Below are 17814 nucleotides of genomic sequence, written 5' to 3' on the forward strand. Positions count from 1 at the left end.
AACACTGGGTGATGAGCTGGCTCAATGGTAGAGTTCAAAGAGTCTTAATGTTGGGTAGCATATGTTCACTAGTGATGTTTACCAGAGCTGAATTCTAGGGAAGATTGTGTTCAACATTTTTATCAATGATATGGATGCAGAATTTGAATGCATTCTTAAGATTTTTGCTGATGATACTAAACAGGGAGGTACTGTTGGCTTCCTGGGGAGGGACAAGATGACTGGCAGAGTGATCTAGACAAAAAGAGCATAGGGCAATCATCAATGGTATGAAATTCAACAAAGTTAAATGAGGTGTTCTGTACCTGAGATGAAGTAATGCTGGGCACAGATAGAGTGGGAGTGGCTGGAGAGAAGCCCTGCAAAAAGGCGCCTGGGGGTGACACAGTAGGCTCAACATGAGCCAGCAGTGTGTCCTGGCAGCCAAGGAAGCAAAACATTTTTTCAGATACATTAAACACAACTTAAACAGACAATCAAAAGAGATGATTCTCCCACTACATTTAATATTGGTGCAGGCTCATCTTGAATATTGTGTGAAGTTCTGTGCTCCACAATATAAAAAGTTAAGATATTTGAATGTATTCAGAGGAGGACAACAAAACTGGTAAAAGGCTGGAGGGCATGTCTTATGAAGAGGGGCTGAAGTCAGTTAGGTTGTCCAGTTTGGAGAAAAGGAGGTGAAGTCATTGCTCTCTACGACTTTGTGAAGAGAGGAAGTGGAGAGAGAGTTACTGATCTCTTCTCCTTGGTAGCTAATGATAGGATGCATGTGGATGGCACAAAGTGGTGCCAGGGAAGGTTCAGATTTGATATAAGGAAATAAACATCTCTTTACCACAACGGTGGTCAAACACTGAGACAGGCTTTCTAGCAAGGTAGTTCCTTCTAGGGTTCCTTCACTGCCTTGAGTGTTCCTTCTAGGGCCCTAGGAGGAAGGAGGGTCCAAGACAGCTGGTCAATATTCAAGCATCATTTCCTCCAGTCTCGAGATCAGTGCATCCATATTTCCATTTCAAATGACAGCATTTCACTCCCTGTTGTTTTAAGTGGGGAAACGATTGTGTAGCTATGGAAAATTAATTTCAGAGCTATCCTCAGACTTCAGACACCATGGATTACCTGGAAAAGGAAAACACATGCAAGCAATACCTTCAGAAGTACATTTGAGGAGAAAAAAAAAAAAAAAAGAAGACAAGCTCATTGAATGGGCTCAAGGTAACAAAGAAGATGTTAAGATATTTAAAAATATCTTAACATGGTGTTATATCTTTTAAATGTGAAATTGGGGCTGGACTTTTAAATAGGATGAGGATAGATGCCTACTGAGACTTTTTCAAATGTTTATCTCTAAATAATCAAGATGCAATCATAAGGTGCTGTTGAAAACCCAGTTAAGAAACATTACAAATCTACTATTCTTATATAAACTTTTCTGAAAACAGATCAGGAAAGGAGTGTAATGATATGAAAGGAGTGTAGTGATAAACATATGAGATGACTTATCCAACTCTTTCTGAGGTCAAATGGATATATTGTGGTCAGCATTGTAAAAGGAATATAAGTGGACAATTAATACAGTAATATTTAAATTGTTTTTGGAAGTAGAACTGCTATTTGTGCAATTATAAAGAATTTGGTGAAAGGAATTACCTGACTTCCACAATTTAGGAGAATGGCCATATTAGATGTAACATTCTTTAGTTTATGAACCTTGAGATGGCTTAAATTGTTGAAATTTTGATAAATTTTTAAGGTCAGACTGCCAGGAACTATTTCACATTTAATGTTAAACAGAGTTGTATACATTTGTATAATGTTCATGGAGTTAGGGTTTCAAAAAGAACACCATAATGAAAAAAATGAAAAAATTAAACAGCTCCCCCCTCCGCAATTACACACCAAAAATGTGTTCTTCAAGACTGTGGTAATGAGCGATAGGGGCTTCGTGGTTTGATGCAGATTCCCCATGGTATTCCTTTGAACTGCTGAGATATTGTCAATTTCTCTCTCTCTCTATTTATTTATTTATTTTTTTTCATTTTAACACAAACCTTGCCACTCAGTGTAACCAGCTATTCAAAGCATGACATAAAATGGTGTAGTTTTAAAATACTTGTTAGTTTTCTTTGTACTCAAAAGCAGCAATATTAAAAACTGTAATAAACAAATTCGGAACTCAAACGCATTTTAATTTTACTGCTGTATACTTCAAGGGGTCCTGAAAAGAATATGCTGGAGAATTACATTCTTGTGTTGACCCTTTTTCTGTTTTCCTCTGCTTTATGAATTTTTGAAGTTTTTATATTTTTAAGACATGTCTATGGTTAAAATTCTTTTCAGGTATTGCCCCTCAAAAGATAAAAAAGCAAACCTTGTTATAATTTTTATTTTTATTTTTATTTTTACTTTAATTTTTATTTTTACTTTTATTTTTTGAACAGATAGATTACAACTGCAATTGTCTTGACTGATTCAGATGAGGCCAAAATCACTAAACAGATTACATTATATGTAAGTTGTTTATACTTATTAGCTGATCTTGAGATCCTCTCTTACATGACTGACATCAAATAACCAATTGACAAGTATTCTTGTCTGTATAAATAATAAAAGAGAGTTGTTTAAGTTACTTTGGCTATTATTTTCAAAAATAAAACTCCCTGTGTTTCATAAAAGGCATAAAGTTGCTTTGTAGGCTTCAAGTAACATTGCAAATGTTTGTTGGCCTCTGCAATACTCAATTCATTTGACTGATGCCGAATGGTCACAATACGTACTCATCTTTCTGTGAAAACAAGACAGAGTAGCTACAAGTATAGTAGCCAATAGTAGCATAAGTAAGACAACACATGTAAGAAGTGTAGTTTGTATCCTGGCAAATCTCCAGTAATTGTTTTCACATAGTCAGCCATTCCTAAAGAAGTAGTGAATAATATAAATGATTGTGATGTCTATGTTCCCATGACTAATATAATTATTAAACAGATTTTATAATAAATATATCCATATGTTAAATTTCCCATGAAGCACACTATACTCTACAAAGCACATTTTACCCTTTTTCCCTCCTGAAAACTTTCTGAATGTTTATGGTCAACCATACCAGAAAGTACTGGGACTCAGTATTAGTACCCATCTGTATGTTTGTTACAAAAAACATATAAAATTTATAATGCATAGGGCAATATATGATGTAATTTTCATATTTTAGGTTGCTCTATCATTATTATATAATTAGTTTTAAATAAAGTGAGTGGAGCAACTAATCCTGGGAACCACTTCCAGGGACATGAATGACAAGAAAATCCTCAGGAATACATGTAGACTGCATGGATTCACCAAGAAGAAATCATGCCTAGCCAACCTAATAAGCTTCTGTGATGAAATGACCAGACTCATGGATGAGGGGAGAACAGTGGATATTGTTTACATGGACCTCACGAAAGTCTTTGACACTGTCCCCTCTTAGACAAGTTGTTGTTGTAGGGGCTGGGTAGGCAGACAGTAAGGTTGGTTAAAAACTGGCTGACTGGCCAGCCACAGAGTGTGGTGATCAGTAGCACAAAGTCTAGCTGGAGATCAGTACTAGTGGTCAATACTGTATCCAATTCTGTTCAACTTCTTCATTAATTAAGGATCTCTACAGGCTGGAGAAAATGGTCTGACAGGAACCTCATGAAGTTCAACAAAGGGAAGTCCTGCAATCCCAGGCATCAGTACAGGCTGGGGGCCACCCAGCTGGAAAACAGTTTGGCAGAAAAAGGCCTGGGGGGTCCAGGTGGACACCAAGTTGAACATGAACCATCAGTAAGCCTTTTCTCACAAAGAAGGCTGATGGTATCCTGGTATGCCTTAAGGTATTACCAGAATGGGGAGGAAGTGATCCTTCCCCTCAGCTCAACACTGGTGAGGGCACACCTGGAGTAATGGTTTTGGGCTTCCCAGTACAAGAGATACATGGACATACTGGAGAGAGTCCAGTGAAGAGCCACAGAGGTTATGAGCCTGGAGAAGAGGAGGCTGAAGGGGGACCTCATCATGGTCTATAACATCCTTGCGAGGGGGAGTAGGGAGGCAGGCGACCTATTCTCTGTAAACATCAGTGATAGGACCCACAGGAATGGTGTTAAGCTGAGGCAGGGGAAGTTTAGGCTTGACATCAGACTGCTGTGAGGATGTGGTGAGGCACTGGAAAAGGTTGCCCAGAGAGGTTGTGGATATCCCATCCCTGGAGGTGTTCAAGACCAGGTTAGATGAGGCCCCGATCAATGTGATCTAGTGGGTGGTATCCCTGCCCATGGCAGGGGGATTGGAAATAGATGGACTTTGAAGTCCCTTCCAACCCAAGGCATTCCATGACTTTATGATTCTTTATGGTAGGGTGAGAGAGATGGGACTTTGAGCTTGAAGAAGAGTCAGTCAGTCTCACTAATGTCTATAAATACCTAAAGGGTGGATGCAAAGAGGTCTGAGCCAGACTCTGCCCAGTGGTGCCCAGTGGTGCCCCAGACAGGACAATGGAGAAAATGGGAACAATCTGAAACATAGGTGGTTCTGAACATCAGGAAGCATCTCTTTACTGCGTGAGTGACTGAGCGCTGCTAGGTTGCCCAGAGTATTGTGGAATACCCTTCTTAGAGGTATTCAAAAGCCATCTGATATGATCTTGAGCAAACAGCTCTGGGCAGCCTTGTCTGAGAAGAGACATTGGACAAGATGACATCCAGAGGTCCCTTCAAAACTCAAACATTCTGTGATTCTGTGATCTCAGTGTGATTTATTAATTCTGATTATAGTAATATTCTGTTATTTTGTGTATATAATTATCACTTCATAACAAACTATATTTATTCTTTTTCTTGGAATAATTTCAAAGATGGAAATGTTAATGCCTGTCTTTACAGAATCACAGAATTTTCTAGGTTGGAAGAGACCTCAAGGTCATCGAGTCCAACCTCCAACCTAACGCTAACAGCCCTCCACTAAACCATATCCCTAAGCTCTACATCTAAGCGTCTTTTGAAGACTTCCAGGGATGGTGACTCCACCACTTCCCTGGGCAGCCTGTTCCAATGCCTCACAACCCTTTCTGTAAAGAAGTTCTTCCTAACATCTAACCTAAAACTCCCCTGGCTCAACTTAAGCCCATTCCCCCTCGTCCTGTCACCAGGCACGTGGGAGAACAGGCCAACCCCCACCTCTCTACAGCCTCCTTTAAGGTATCTGTAAAGAGCAATAAGGTCACCCCTGAGCCTCCTCTTCTCCAGGCTGAACAAGCCCAGCTCCCTCAGCCGCTCCTCGTAGGACTTGTTCTCCAGGCCCCTCACCAGCTTCGTCGCCCTTCTCTGCACCCGCTCAAGCACCTCGATGTCCTTCTTGTAGCGAGGGGCCCAAAACTGAACACAGTACTCGAGGTGCGGCCTCACCAGAGCTGAGTACAGGGGGACGATCACCTCCCTAGCCCTGCTGGTCACGCTGTTCCTAATACAAGCCAGGATGCCGTTGGCCTTCTTGGCCACCTGAGCACACTGCTGGATCATATTCAGCCGACTGTCCACCATCACTCCCAGGTCCTTCTCTGCCTGGCAGCTTTCCAACCATTCCTCTCCCAGCCTGTAGCTCTGCTTGGGGTTATTGCGCCCCAGGTGCAGGACCCGGCACTTGGCCTTGTTAAACTTCATGCAGTTGACCTCAGCCCATCGGTGCAGCCTACCCAGATCCTCCTGCAGAGCTTTCCTACCCTCAAGCAGATCGACACACGCACCTAACTTGGTGTCATCTGCGAACTTACTGAGGGTGCACTCGATGCCCTCGTCCAGATCATCGATGAAGATATTAAAGAGGACCGGCCCCAGCACCGAGCCCTGGGGGACGCCACTAGTGACTGGCCTCCAACTGGACTTGGCTCCATTCACCACGACTCTTTGGGCCCGGCTATCCAGCCAGTTTCTAACCCAACGAAGCGTGCGCCAGTCCAAGCCAAGAGCAGCCAGTTTCTTGAGGAGAATGCTGTGGGAGACGGTGTCAAAAGCCTTGCTGAAGTCAAGGTAGACCACATCCACAGCCTTTCCCTCATCCACCCAGCGCGTCACTCTGTCATAGAAGGAGATCAGGTTCGTCAGGCATGACCTGCCTTTCATAAAGCCATGCTGACTGGGCCTGATCGCCTGCTTCCCCTTCAAGTGCTGCATGATGACTCTCAGGAGGATCTGCTCCATGAGCTTTCCTGGCACTGAGGTCAAACTGAAGGCCTGTAGTTTCCTGGGTCTGCCCTCCGGCCCTTCTTGTAGATGGGCGTCACGTTTGCTAGCCGCCAGTCGATTGGGACCTCCCCCGATAGCCAGGACTGTTGATAAATGATGGACAGCGGCTTGGCCAGCTCCTCTGCCAGTTCCCTCAGTACCCTTGGGTGGATCCCATCTGGCCCCATCGACTTGTGCACATCTAAGTGCCGTAGTAGGTCACCAACCAGTTCTTCATGGATAATGAGGGCCACATCCTGCTCCCCATCCCCTTCCACCAGCTCAGGGTACTGGGTATCCAGAGAACATCCGGTATTGCCGCTAAAGACTGAGGCAAAGAAGGCATTGAGCACCTCCGCCTTTTCCTCATCTCTTGTAACTAAGTTTCCCCCCGCATCCAGTGAAGGATGGAGATTCTCCTTAGTCCTCCTTTTTGTGTTGATGTATTTATAGAAACGTTTTTTGTTATCTTTAACGGCAGTAGCCAGATTGAGCTCCAGATGAGCTTTGGCCTTCCTAATTTTGTCCCTGCACAGCCTCGCTACTTCTTTAAAGTCCTCCTTAGTGGCCTGCCCACTTTTCCAAAGCTTATAAACCCTCTTTTTCCTCCTAAGATCAAGCCACAATTCTCTGTTGAGCCAGGCCGGTCTTCTTCCCCGCCAGCTCGTCTTTGGGCACGTGGGAACAGACCGTTCCTGCGCCATTAAGACTTCCCTCTTGAAGAGCGCCCAGCCTTCCTGGACCCCTCTGCCCTTCAGAACCGCCTCCCAAGGGACTCCACCAACCAATGTCCTGAGCAGCTCAAAGTCAGCCCTCCGAAAGTCCAATACAGCGGTTTTACTGGTCCCCTTCCTGGCCTCGCCAAGAATAGTGAACTCCACCATTGCGTGGTCACTCTGCCCTAGACAGCTCCCGACGATCACGTCCTCCACCAGTCCTTCTCTGTTTGTGAAGAGAAGGTCTAGCGGGGCACCTCCCCTGGTAGGCTCACTAACCAGCTGCGTCAGGAAGCTATCTTCCACGCTCTCCAGAAACCTCCTAGACTGCTTTCTCAGGGCTGTGTTGTGCTTCCAGGATATGTCAGGGAAGTTGAAGTCCCCCACGAGTACAAGAGCTGATGATTTTGCAACCTCTGTCAGCTGCCTGTAGAATTCCTCATCCGTCTCCTCATCCTGGTTCGGCGGTCTATAGCAGACCCCGACCAGGACACTAGCCTTGTTGTCCCTGCCGATCCTAACCCAAAGGGACTCGACCTTGTCATTCCCAACCTCGAGTTCTACAGCCTCGAAAGACTCTCTAATATAGAGAGCCACACCACCACCCCTTCTATGCTGCCTGTCCCTTCTATAGAGCTTATAGCCAGGCATTGCAGCACTCCAGTCATGAGACTGGTCCCACCACGTCTCCGTGATGGCAACCAAGTCGTAGCCTGCCTGCCTCACGATGGCTTCCAGCTCCTCCTGTTTGTTACCCATGCTGCGTGCATTGGTGTAGATGCACTTCAGCTGGGCCATTGCCTTATCCTCCGGCCTTGCCATTGTTCCCCCTGGCACAGCCCCAACAATCCTAGCCTCAGCCCCATCCCCCTTCCTACCTAGTTTAAAGCCCTCTCAATGAGCCCTGCCAGTTCCTGGCCCAGGATCCTTTTTCCCCTAAAAGATAGGGACCCGTCTGCGGCCATCAGGCCAGGTGCTGAGTAAAGTGCCCCATGATCAAAAAACCCAAGATTTCTGCGTTGGCACCAGCCCCGGAGCCACGTGTTTAACAGGTGGGCTTTCCGTGTCCTCTCTGAACTCCTCCCTGCCACCATAGGGATGGACGAAAACACCACCTGCACTCCCGCTCCATCCACTAACCGACCCATTCCCCTAAAGTCCCTTTTGATAGCCTTGAGGCTTCTCTCTTCGATGTTATCACTGCCCGCCTGGACTATCAAAAGGGGGTAATAGTCAGAGGGGCGTACCAGGTTAGGAAGCTTCCTGGCAACGTCCCTGACCCTGGCCCCAGGGAGACAGCAGACTTCCCTACGGGTAGGGTCCGGCCGACAAATAGGGCCCTCTGTTCCCCTAAGAATCGAGTCACCAACAACAATAACCCTCCTGTCTTTCTTGGTGGAGGCAGTCCTGAGGCGCGGAGTCGACCTCCTCGCCCCAGGCATCCTCCTGGGAACATTTGCTACCTCTTCCTCACACACCGGCCTCTCAATCTCTAGGGCCTCAAACCTGTTGTGTAAGGGCACCTGGGAAGGTGGGGCCGGAAGGGGAGAGCATTGCCTGCGATGTCGAGCAGGGACCTGTTTCCATTCCTCCTCAGCTCCCAGATCCCCTCCCTCTGCCCGACGGGGACAGGGCAGGGGGTCCGCCCCCATTTGGGGAGTCTCACCTCGGCACCTCCCCTTGAGGCCCTGCAGGGAGTTACTCCAGAAGTCTATCTCCCGCTCACCTCCCTGATGGCCCTCAACCTCTCCACCTCCTCCTTGAGCTCGGCCACCTTGCGGACCAGGTCATCCACCTGCTCGCACCTCACGCACGCAGTTTCTCTGCCTTCCGCCGATGGCAGCAACAGGCTCAGACACTCCTTGCATCCGGTGACCTGAACTGCGGCATTTTTTAACGGGTAGTCGGTCTGCGTGTGTACCGACTTTCTGGAGAGCGCGCCGTGTCTGGTGGCGACCATTATCGCCTAGTTACGGCTGTTGTTAACGAGGTGTTGTTTGTGTGTAGGGGGAGCGCTCTGCCCTTCCTGCGCGCCCTGCCTGCGCGAACTGCCGCGCCACTCCCTCTGACGCGCCACGCCCTGTTTGCCCGCCCTGTTCGCCGCGCTCCTGGTCGCTCGCGCTCCCTAGGGGCTGCTTTTGAAGGGCTGGGGAGGGGGCGCTGCTGGCTCCGCCTTCGCCTCGTCAGCCTCCCTCACGAGGGCTGCCGGGTCCTGGCGGCTCCCTCTAGTAGGCTCGATGCCGGACAAAATTAGCCCTGCCTGGCCCGATCCCCCGCTCCGCTGCAGAACGCGTCTGCCCCGGAGCCGATCGCCTCGGCAAATTTAAAGATGTTTAAATTATTATTATTATTATTATTATTATTATTATTATTATTATTATTATTATTTATTTATTTATTTATTTATTTTTTCAGGAGGGTGGCTTTGATTTATTAGATCTAATCTGATTATTTTGAATGCTTCAAGTTATTCTGGAGATTCTTTGACTTTTTACATTAATCTCTACTATAAGCAAAGGGAAAGATACAGTGTTCCAATAAGAATTAGAAAAATAATAAAACACCGTGTTTGCCTGCTGGGCTATGATAGATGACATGATACAAAAGAAAGAGAAGCTCTCACTGTCTGATTTCTGCATGGTTCAGATTGCTGTAGACAACACCTGAAGACAACGCTGGTATTAAGTAGGAAAAGTTCTAAAACCTGGTAGAATACAACTCTGCACTTTTTTTGAAACATCTGGACAAATAAAGGAATTATCTTTGTGAACTTGAAAATTAGTTATAGCTCTAATATCTTCAATGTCTTATGTCATGTATTATATACATACAAAGAAATAGATAGCTATACATTTATAATAAAGATTCCATGGAGTAAAAAAAAAAGACATTGCTAGTCGTTGTGCAAACGGGTGTATAACATGCCAAGATTTTTGTTGTCTTCTGTTTTATTGTTGTAGTTTTGCATCTTGTTATTATAGTACAAACAGAAATAAAATGATCTTTTTAAAGCCATGTTCTTAGTGAAATCTTATAATGACGGTAAATGTACATTATATTTATCCATGAAGTTTTCAAATAACAAAGGTACTTAACCTGAGCTCCAGATTACTTAACATAATTAATTATACAATTAATACAATTAAATTAACTTTTAGCAGCTTTAATATATAAAACAAAACAAACACCTCACAACTTGCTGTGGTTTAATCTGTCAGGCAGCTAAACACCACACAGCCATTCGCTTACTCCCTCCCCCACAGCTGGATGGAGAGGAGAAATTGAAAAAGGGTTTGAGTTTGGAAAAAGGGCTTGAGATAAAGACAGCCTAATAAGACAGTAAAGGATAACAACAACAACAACAAAAAATACAATACAAAAAAATATAAAATATGCAATGCACAATGTGATTGCTCACCACCAGCCAATTTATGCTCAGTCAGTTTCTTAGCAGTGGCCACACTCCAGCCAACCCCAGTTTTATTGTTCAGCCAATGTCCTATGTCTGGATATCCCTTCAGCTGGTCTGTGTTAGCTGCCCTGGCTATGTCTTGTCTCATCTTCTTGTGCTTCCCTAGTCTCCTCACTGGAAGGGCAGTATGAGGAAATGAAAAGTTCTGGACTAAGCGCAAGTGCTGCTCAACAACAACTAAGACCTCAGTGTGTTATCAACAATATTTTCCTCCTAAATCTGAAACATGATGTCATACAAGCCACTATGAAAAAAAATCATGACAAAACTCCACTGGAGATTAACCATTTGTCTGTCAAATAGGCCAAAATTTTTAAAAGATCTTCTTGGACATCTGGGCATTTAACAATGAGACTAAGGCAACGGGATCCCAGGTTTCACTAGTTCATGGATCTCATTTAAGGGGAGAGAGTCGGCTCACACCCTCCTCTGAACACAGTTGAGGATCAGATTGTTCTCACCTGAAGGTGTCATTGCAAAGTATTACCTAAATTATGTTATGAACTGGAGCATAAATAAATAAAAATGTGCCATTGTAAAGTGAAGGAAGATGTCACTGTGATTTTTTTTCCATTGTAATGTCTACATTTGGCATTGATGATTAAGTGTAAAGTCTGATTAGTAACTTAGTTTCCACTGATGGGCACAAAGAACAAGAAGAATGGGTATAGTTAACATTGCTTTTTTGCTTTTTTTTTTTTTTTTCTTTCTTTCTTGATTTTCAAAATGCCAACTTCTCTACTTACTGTTTTTGTGGCTTGTTGATTTGGTGCTTGCACACTTCAAGCTTTCAATTTTGGTCTGGTTTTCTGATCTGGTGTGGTGAATTACCTTAAGTAGTCTCTCTCCCCAAAATGTAGACTGACATTGAATATGTGTGTGAGAAGAATAGATCTGGGAAAGCTGTGTGTCATCCTAACTGATCAATCACTCATCTGGCAAGGGCATGAAGTCTGTTTTGCTGTGAGTACATGCTTCAGTGGTTTGACTGCTGGCTGCATATATTCTGCTTTCAGCAGTTATTTATCAATATCTAACAGTTGGTCTCCTGTTCCCCAGTCATTATTCTTACATTGTTCCACACAAACATTTACAAGTGGCTACCTCAAATATTTCCCCTAAAACGCAGTTTACTGTGTTTGCTGCACTTTGAATGAAAGGATGGAAAGCAGTATTTTTGGGAACATGCAGACAAAAAGAAACATTTTTTTGCAAATTAAAATGTATTACAAAAAGATTTGTAATATTTACTGTGTATATCTTCATACTTTTTTTTTTTTTTAATTCTAAGTCAAACTTCACTTCATTGATTTTTACCAAGAAGAAAATATAAACCTCTCTATTGTACAGAGAACAAGAGAAGATTCACTTCTATATAGAATCTCATTAATCTTGAATATCTTTATTACCTTTTTTCCTTAACAGATTTCTTATTCTCAGCCTTGAGTCATGTGTTAAAAGCTTAGCTATGCTGTTGGCAAGAAAAAGGAATTCCACTTACCTAAATTGTATAGTTCCTATACTGTAGAGGTTGCCCTTAAACATGATAACCTGTCTCAGCTTTAAACATGTTAGTCACTGAACTCTACCTTTCTTTATTCAGAGGCAGGCAAGAAGGATGATCAGCAGAATGGGATTGTTTCCACATCAGAAGAAAGCTGGAAAAAAATCAACTTCCTCTTTCCACAAGGGACATCAAATAAAGGTAGCAAGAATTAGTAAATTTTCTTGCCCAAGGACATTGTATGTGAAAAGATTGAGGTGCCCAAGAGGAGAATGAATAAGCACTTACTATTTAGTTCCAGGTTACTGCAGAGACAAACTCCCAATGGGCTCCATTTTCTACATGTCTACAGCTGCACAGACTGCATTATGCTGAGTTTTAGCCATGATTTTAAAAGCATGATATGAGACTTAAAATAAATATTAATGATTGTAACACCATATCTGGAGGGTAATTCTTGAATAAAATGAGTAGCACACTAAAAGTGATCAGTTGTCTTAAGATTCCATAGTGTTCCGTATGTTAAAAGTTTTTCATACTGATTATAATTTTGAATAATTTTTGTTTAGGAGGAGAGTAATAAGTCAGGAAAAAATAGTGAGTTGTCTTTTTATCTACTTGCATCTGTGTGAGAGTAGGTGTCCAAGAAACTTCCTTTCCTTTCCTTTCCTTTCCTTTCCTTTCCTTTCCTTTCCTTTCCTTTCCTTTCCTTTCCTTTCCTTTCCTTTCCTTTCCTTTCCTTTCCTTTCCTTTCCTTTCCTTTCCTTTCCTTTCCTTTCCTTTCCTTTCCTTTCCTTTCCTTTCCTTTCCTTTCCTTTCCTTTCCTTTCCTTTCCTTTCCTTTCCTTTCCTTTCCTTTCCTTTCCTTGCCTTGCCTTGCCTTGCCTTGCCTTGCCTTGCCTTGCCTTGCCTTGCCTTGCCTTGCCTTGCCTTGCCTTGCCTTGCCTTGCCTTGCCTTGCCTTGCCTTGCCTTGCCTTGCCTTGCCTTGCCTTGCCTTGCCTTGCCTTGCCTTGCCTTGCCTTGCCTTGCCTTGCCTTGCCTTGCCTTGCCTTGCCTTGCCTTCCGTCATTCGCTTCTAAGCTTGTTTAACATAATGATTCTATAACAGTTTTTGTAAAGAAAATTTATTTCTTATTGTGGCAGAAGTTATTTTCTTCTTTGTTTGACAAGAATTGTCTTTAGAAGTGAATATCTAGAACTGATCAGTATAGATGCTCTTAAATCATAAGTAGGGATAAGATGATAAATGTTTGTATACATAATGAAAACTTTGAATTGTTGCTTTGCAGCAACACCCTGTAGTGACACATACGTTAAAGAGAAAATCCTAGGCCCAACTAGGTTTTTGTAGACCTGCTTTTTCTCATGTAAGAATTGAACTTTTCTTCAAGCTATGTAAGAGAATGGTTACTTTCCACGAAATAAAAAGCTGGTGTCACATTAACAAGAAGCTTTAGTTTTTGGTCTCTGAAGCACCGAAGTACTTCATAACTTAGGAATTTTAACAATACAAGAACCACAGTCATAACTGTGTCCAGTGTTTGGGGTTAAAAGTTTACAGGTTTTATGCTGTCTGTGTGGTTATGTATTTGGGAGATTAGCCAAAACTAATTTTATCTATAAGATCTTTTAAAATTTGAATTATTACTACAATACTCAAACACTTTCTGTGTAATATCAATAACAATCACTGTTGTCTAAGTAGATTTTTGGGAGTCTGATATATTTTTATTAAGATAAAAAATCATCAGAACAAAATGCTGTAATTTCTATCTTTTCATATATTTCTATTACATATTTCTATCAATTATTGTTTGCTTATTTATTTTCTTTTCATTTTTGGATGGTAGAGATCAACATGAATGTTGCTTTTATTATACAAACTTTATTTTTTATTTTATTATTATTGTTATTATTTTTAAGTTTGTGTCTTTTTCTTTCTTTCTTCCAAACTGCCTAGCTGGGTAGAGAGGGAAACAGAAAATGATTTGGCTGTATTCTAATGTATTTGAAACGCATAGTTAATATATTCTCTAAATGTAATATTTAGTGTATCTGGCAAGGAGCCAGAAACGACATAGTACCTATACTGTTAATCAAGCTCATATGTGAGCTGTCCAAAGAAGGTATTGGTTTTGCTTAACTTTACTAGATAAAGATTATACACTGTACAGTTAGTTCCTTGTAGCCATGAGCCCTATATTTCCCTGCAAATAAAATTCAAACTTTTTAATTTAAAAAGTAAATTCAAAGAGTAGTAGTAATTTCCAAATTCTCCTTCCCATTTTGGATTTGTTTTTCTTGAAAACACACTGGAGAGCACTTTGTGTTCTCATACAGATAATGGAGATGAAATTTCTTTTTTTATTTTGTTCATTGTGTTTATGTTATTTCTTTGTATAACACATTTAAGTAAAAACTTACGTTTATTCTATTTCCTGTATTCTCCCCAGGAGATATAACTTTTTTCAAAGGTGGTTTATGGGAAGAGTGGCTGTTTTAATTTGTTGGATTAGATCACCACAGCCTAATGAAATTGTGTAAAATAATTATAGCTGTCAATACTTTGACATCTAGTTGAAGTTTATTCATTTTCTAGATTCTACTTGCATTGATGATATGTATTATCTGTAATTGTCCTGCACCTTGTAAAACAGCCATTGCAAAAATCTGCTAAGGCAGCTATTTGCACTGCATTACACTGAAAGTACAAAACACACAACAAGCGCATGCAAGCCCTTGACCTTCAGATGTTAACACAGAGCCTAATAGCTGACCTTGTTTTCCCCCATGACCTCTTCCACACACTTTCTGACTGCAGAACCTCCATAGCCCTTGCAGTGTCCTAGCAGTGATCGATCTGTATGTAGCAATCCGTCTTCGGAGTTTTGGTGCACCTGTGACAGACTACAGTAAGACAAATTTTGCCCTACACTTTACTAATGCAGGGAGAAGAAGTTGGCAATGCAGATGACTCTGCAAACAGTAGCAAAATTGGTATTAAAAAATAAAATAAAGCAGGAAAAAAAGAGCAAAGAGAAACTACTGCGTAGTGAGTGTAACCAGGGCATAACAAGTAAATCATTAACCAATTGCACTGGATAGAGATTTCTGGTATAATGAGTTATCTTTCTTAGATAAACAACAACACATAAACATGTTATAATTCTAGAATATGTTACTTTTTCCAGTGAAAATATTGCATTAATATTGCATTATGATGTTCACTCTTGTATTCTGATCCTATTATTTTCTTCTCTTACTAAGGCACAGTATCTCACAGGAGACAGTTATTTGGGGCTGTCTGTTAAATATGCCTTGCAGCTAACCCATATCTGAGGAGCTGTGTTGTGTTATTGTGTTAAATAATTATGGTTCCTGAAATGGGGTCACAGGACATCCCTGTAGTACAACATTAACAGTTCATACAGAGAATTAGCTCAAAAACCAAACCAAACCAAACCAAAACAAAAACAAACAAACAAAAAATCTGAGTACTTATAGTCTTTAACCCATTTACTGCTGCTTTCCATGAGTACATTCATACTTGCCTTTGCAGCTTCTAGAAAGTCATTGAATACTAGATCTGCAGCCATTAATCTCAATATGGTCTGGAAAAGAGAGAGCCTCTGATCTTTACTGAACTGGGTTTACCCTCCTGTACTGAACTTCACTCTTCTGGGTTCCCAACTGTCAGCTTGGTCATGCACGGAGAAAGAATCTGAGACAAATTTTGTGTGGAAAGTAGGATATGACATCCAGGCAGATTTAGCTATGTACATTGAATACAGTCAGTAAATGAGTTGGTGGAAAACTAGTAATTCTTGCTTTGTAGCTCTTTAAAGAAAAGACTGTAGCTACAGTTCCTAGTATGTATGTCACTAAAACACCTGTCTTTGCAAGACTTACATAGAGAGGATGAGCTGCAGCAGATCAAGAGGCTGTTTTGAAATGCTGTTATTTTGATAACATATGTCCTATAAAACACCTCCTGAGTGTGTGTAGTTTCTTGAAGTCTACTAGAAAACTTCCTTCTGAAAGAATTACACACACCTAAGATGTGTAGTGTGATTATATATATATTTATAATATATATATTTATAATATATATATTTAATATCATCATTGTAATATGTCTAATGAAATATTTCACATGTATTTCACATACTGCATGAAATAAACTCCCTGTTTGTATCAAATATTTTAAAATTTTATATAATATAATTGTATGCAAGGATATTATTAAGACAGTACACCATAAAAGAGAATGGTCATACCATATTATGCGCAACACTGCTGCCATGAAATCTTCAGTTTTGACATTAGGAAATACAAATTGCAATGAAGTATTCAGAAAAGCACTTAAATATGTTCCTATTGCACATTCTCAAATACAGACATTTTTCTTGAGCTATAGCCTAAAATTTTCTAGCATTTTTGCAGACTTCTGAAGTTCACAGCTTATTGTTACCAGCAGAATATGTGAACACTTGGACTAAGAATTTCCCATAGGAAAGTTTCCAAACCTTTATTTGAACCCTGTGTTTTCCCTCTTTCAGTTTCAGTATTATCTGCTGTGTTTTGGATTTGTGAGTAAAACCACTGATGTCTGTTTCTGAGAGGCCTGCACAGCCTCTACTGTCTCAGTTTACTGTCTACCAGCAAGTAAACTGGGGGTGGGCAAGAGACTAGAAGGGGACACAGCCAGGGCAGCCAACGAAAGGGACGTTACAGACCACGTAATGCCATGCTCAGCAACAAAACAGACAGATGGGAAGTTTAAGTAGGGTAACCGCCTCTTGTTTGGGAACTGTCTGGGAATCAGACTAATTATGGGAGGCAGTGAGTGATTGCTTTCCCTCCCTCCCTCCCTCCCTCCCTCCCTCCCTCCCTCCCTCCCTCCCTCCCTCCCTCCCTCCCTCCCTCCCTCCCTCCCTCCCTCCCTCCCTCCCTCCCTCCCTCCCTCCCTCCCTCCCTCCCTCCCTCCCTCCCTCCCTCCCTCCCTCCCTCCCTCCCTCCCTCCCTCCCTCCCTTCCTTCCTTCCTTCCTTCCTTCCTTCCTTCCTTCCTTCCTTCCTTCCTTCCTTCCTTCCTTCCTTCCTTCCTTTTTCTTCTTTCTTTCTTTATTTTTTTTTCCTTCTTCCACATATATCTCCTTGGTTTATTACACTCTATTTATCTCAGCCAATTAATTTTCTCACTTTTACTCTCCTTTTACTTTGCCCCTATCCCACTGTGGTGGTGGTGGAGGAGTGAGCAGTTGTGTGTTATGTAGTTGCCTTCCAAATTTAGCCCAATATATTTACCAAGAACCAAAAAACATATAATTCAATCATAGAATCATAGAATCTTTTAGTTTGGAAAAGACCTCCCAGATCATAAAGTCTAACTGTTTACCTAGCACTGCAATGTCTACTACTGAATCCTAAGCACCACATCAACACGTCATGTGAATACCTCCAGAGATGGCCTCTCAACTGCTTCCTTGGGCAGCCTGTTCCAATGCTTCACAAGTCTTTCAGTGAAGAAATTTTTCCTAATGTCCATCCTAAACCTCCCCTGGCACAACTTGAGGCCATTTCCTCTTGTTATGTTGCTTATTACTTGGGAGAATAGACTGATCTCCATCTCAATACAACCTCCTTTGAGGTTGTCTGATCAGTAGACAGGCTTCACAACCAGTGAAGTGTACTGTATACATCTTATGATAAATATAGAAAATCATAAATAACATTGTCCTTCCCTCCCCCAAACAAACAAACAAAGAAACAAAGCCAAAGAACCCAACCCTCTGGTAAGAAATTCTTATACATGTCAAATGTATACTTCATGAATTTGCTTGTCTTTTTACAAGTTGTGCTAGCCCAAGAGATATGGC

General features: G+C 41.9%; 1 long non-coding RNA gene across 2 annotated transcripts in view; it reads left to right on the top strand.

Annotated features, from left to right (window-relative positions):
- LOC311427661 overlaps window positions 1–12421 on the top strand; it is a 55841-nt gene extending 43420 nt beyond the window's left edge. For both annotated transcript variants that reach the window (XR_014687465.1, XR_014687466.1), the window contains one exon: window positions 12037–12421. This is a non-coding gene — a long non-coding RNA (uncharacterized lncRNA). The remainder of the gene's footprint in view (window positions 1–12036) is intronic.
- Window positions 12422–17814: the final 5393 nt, after the last annotated feature.

This window comes from Aythya ferina, assembly GCF_964211825.1.
Source record: "Aythya ferina genome assembly, chromosome: Z".
Taxonomy (NCBI): domain Eukaryota; kingdom Metazoa; phylum Chordata; class Aves; order Anseriformes; family Anatidae; genus Aythya; species Aythya ferina.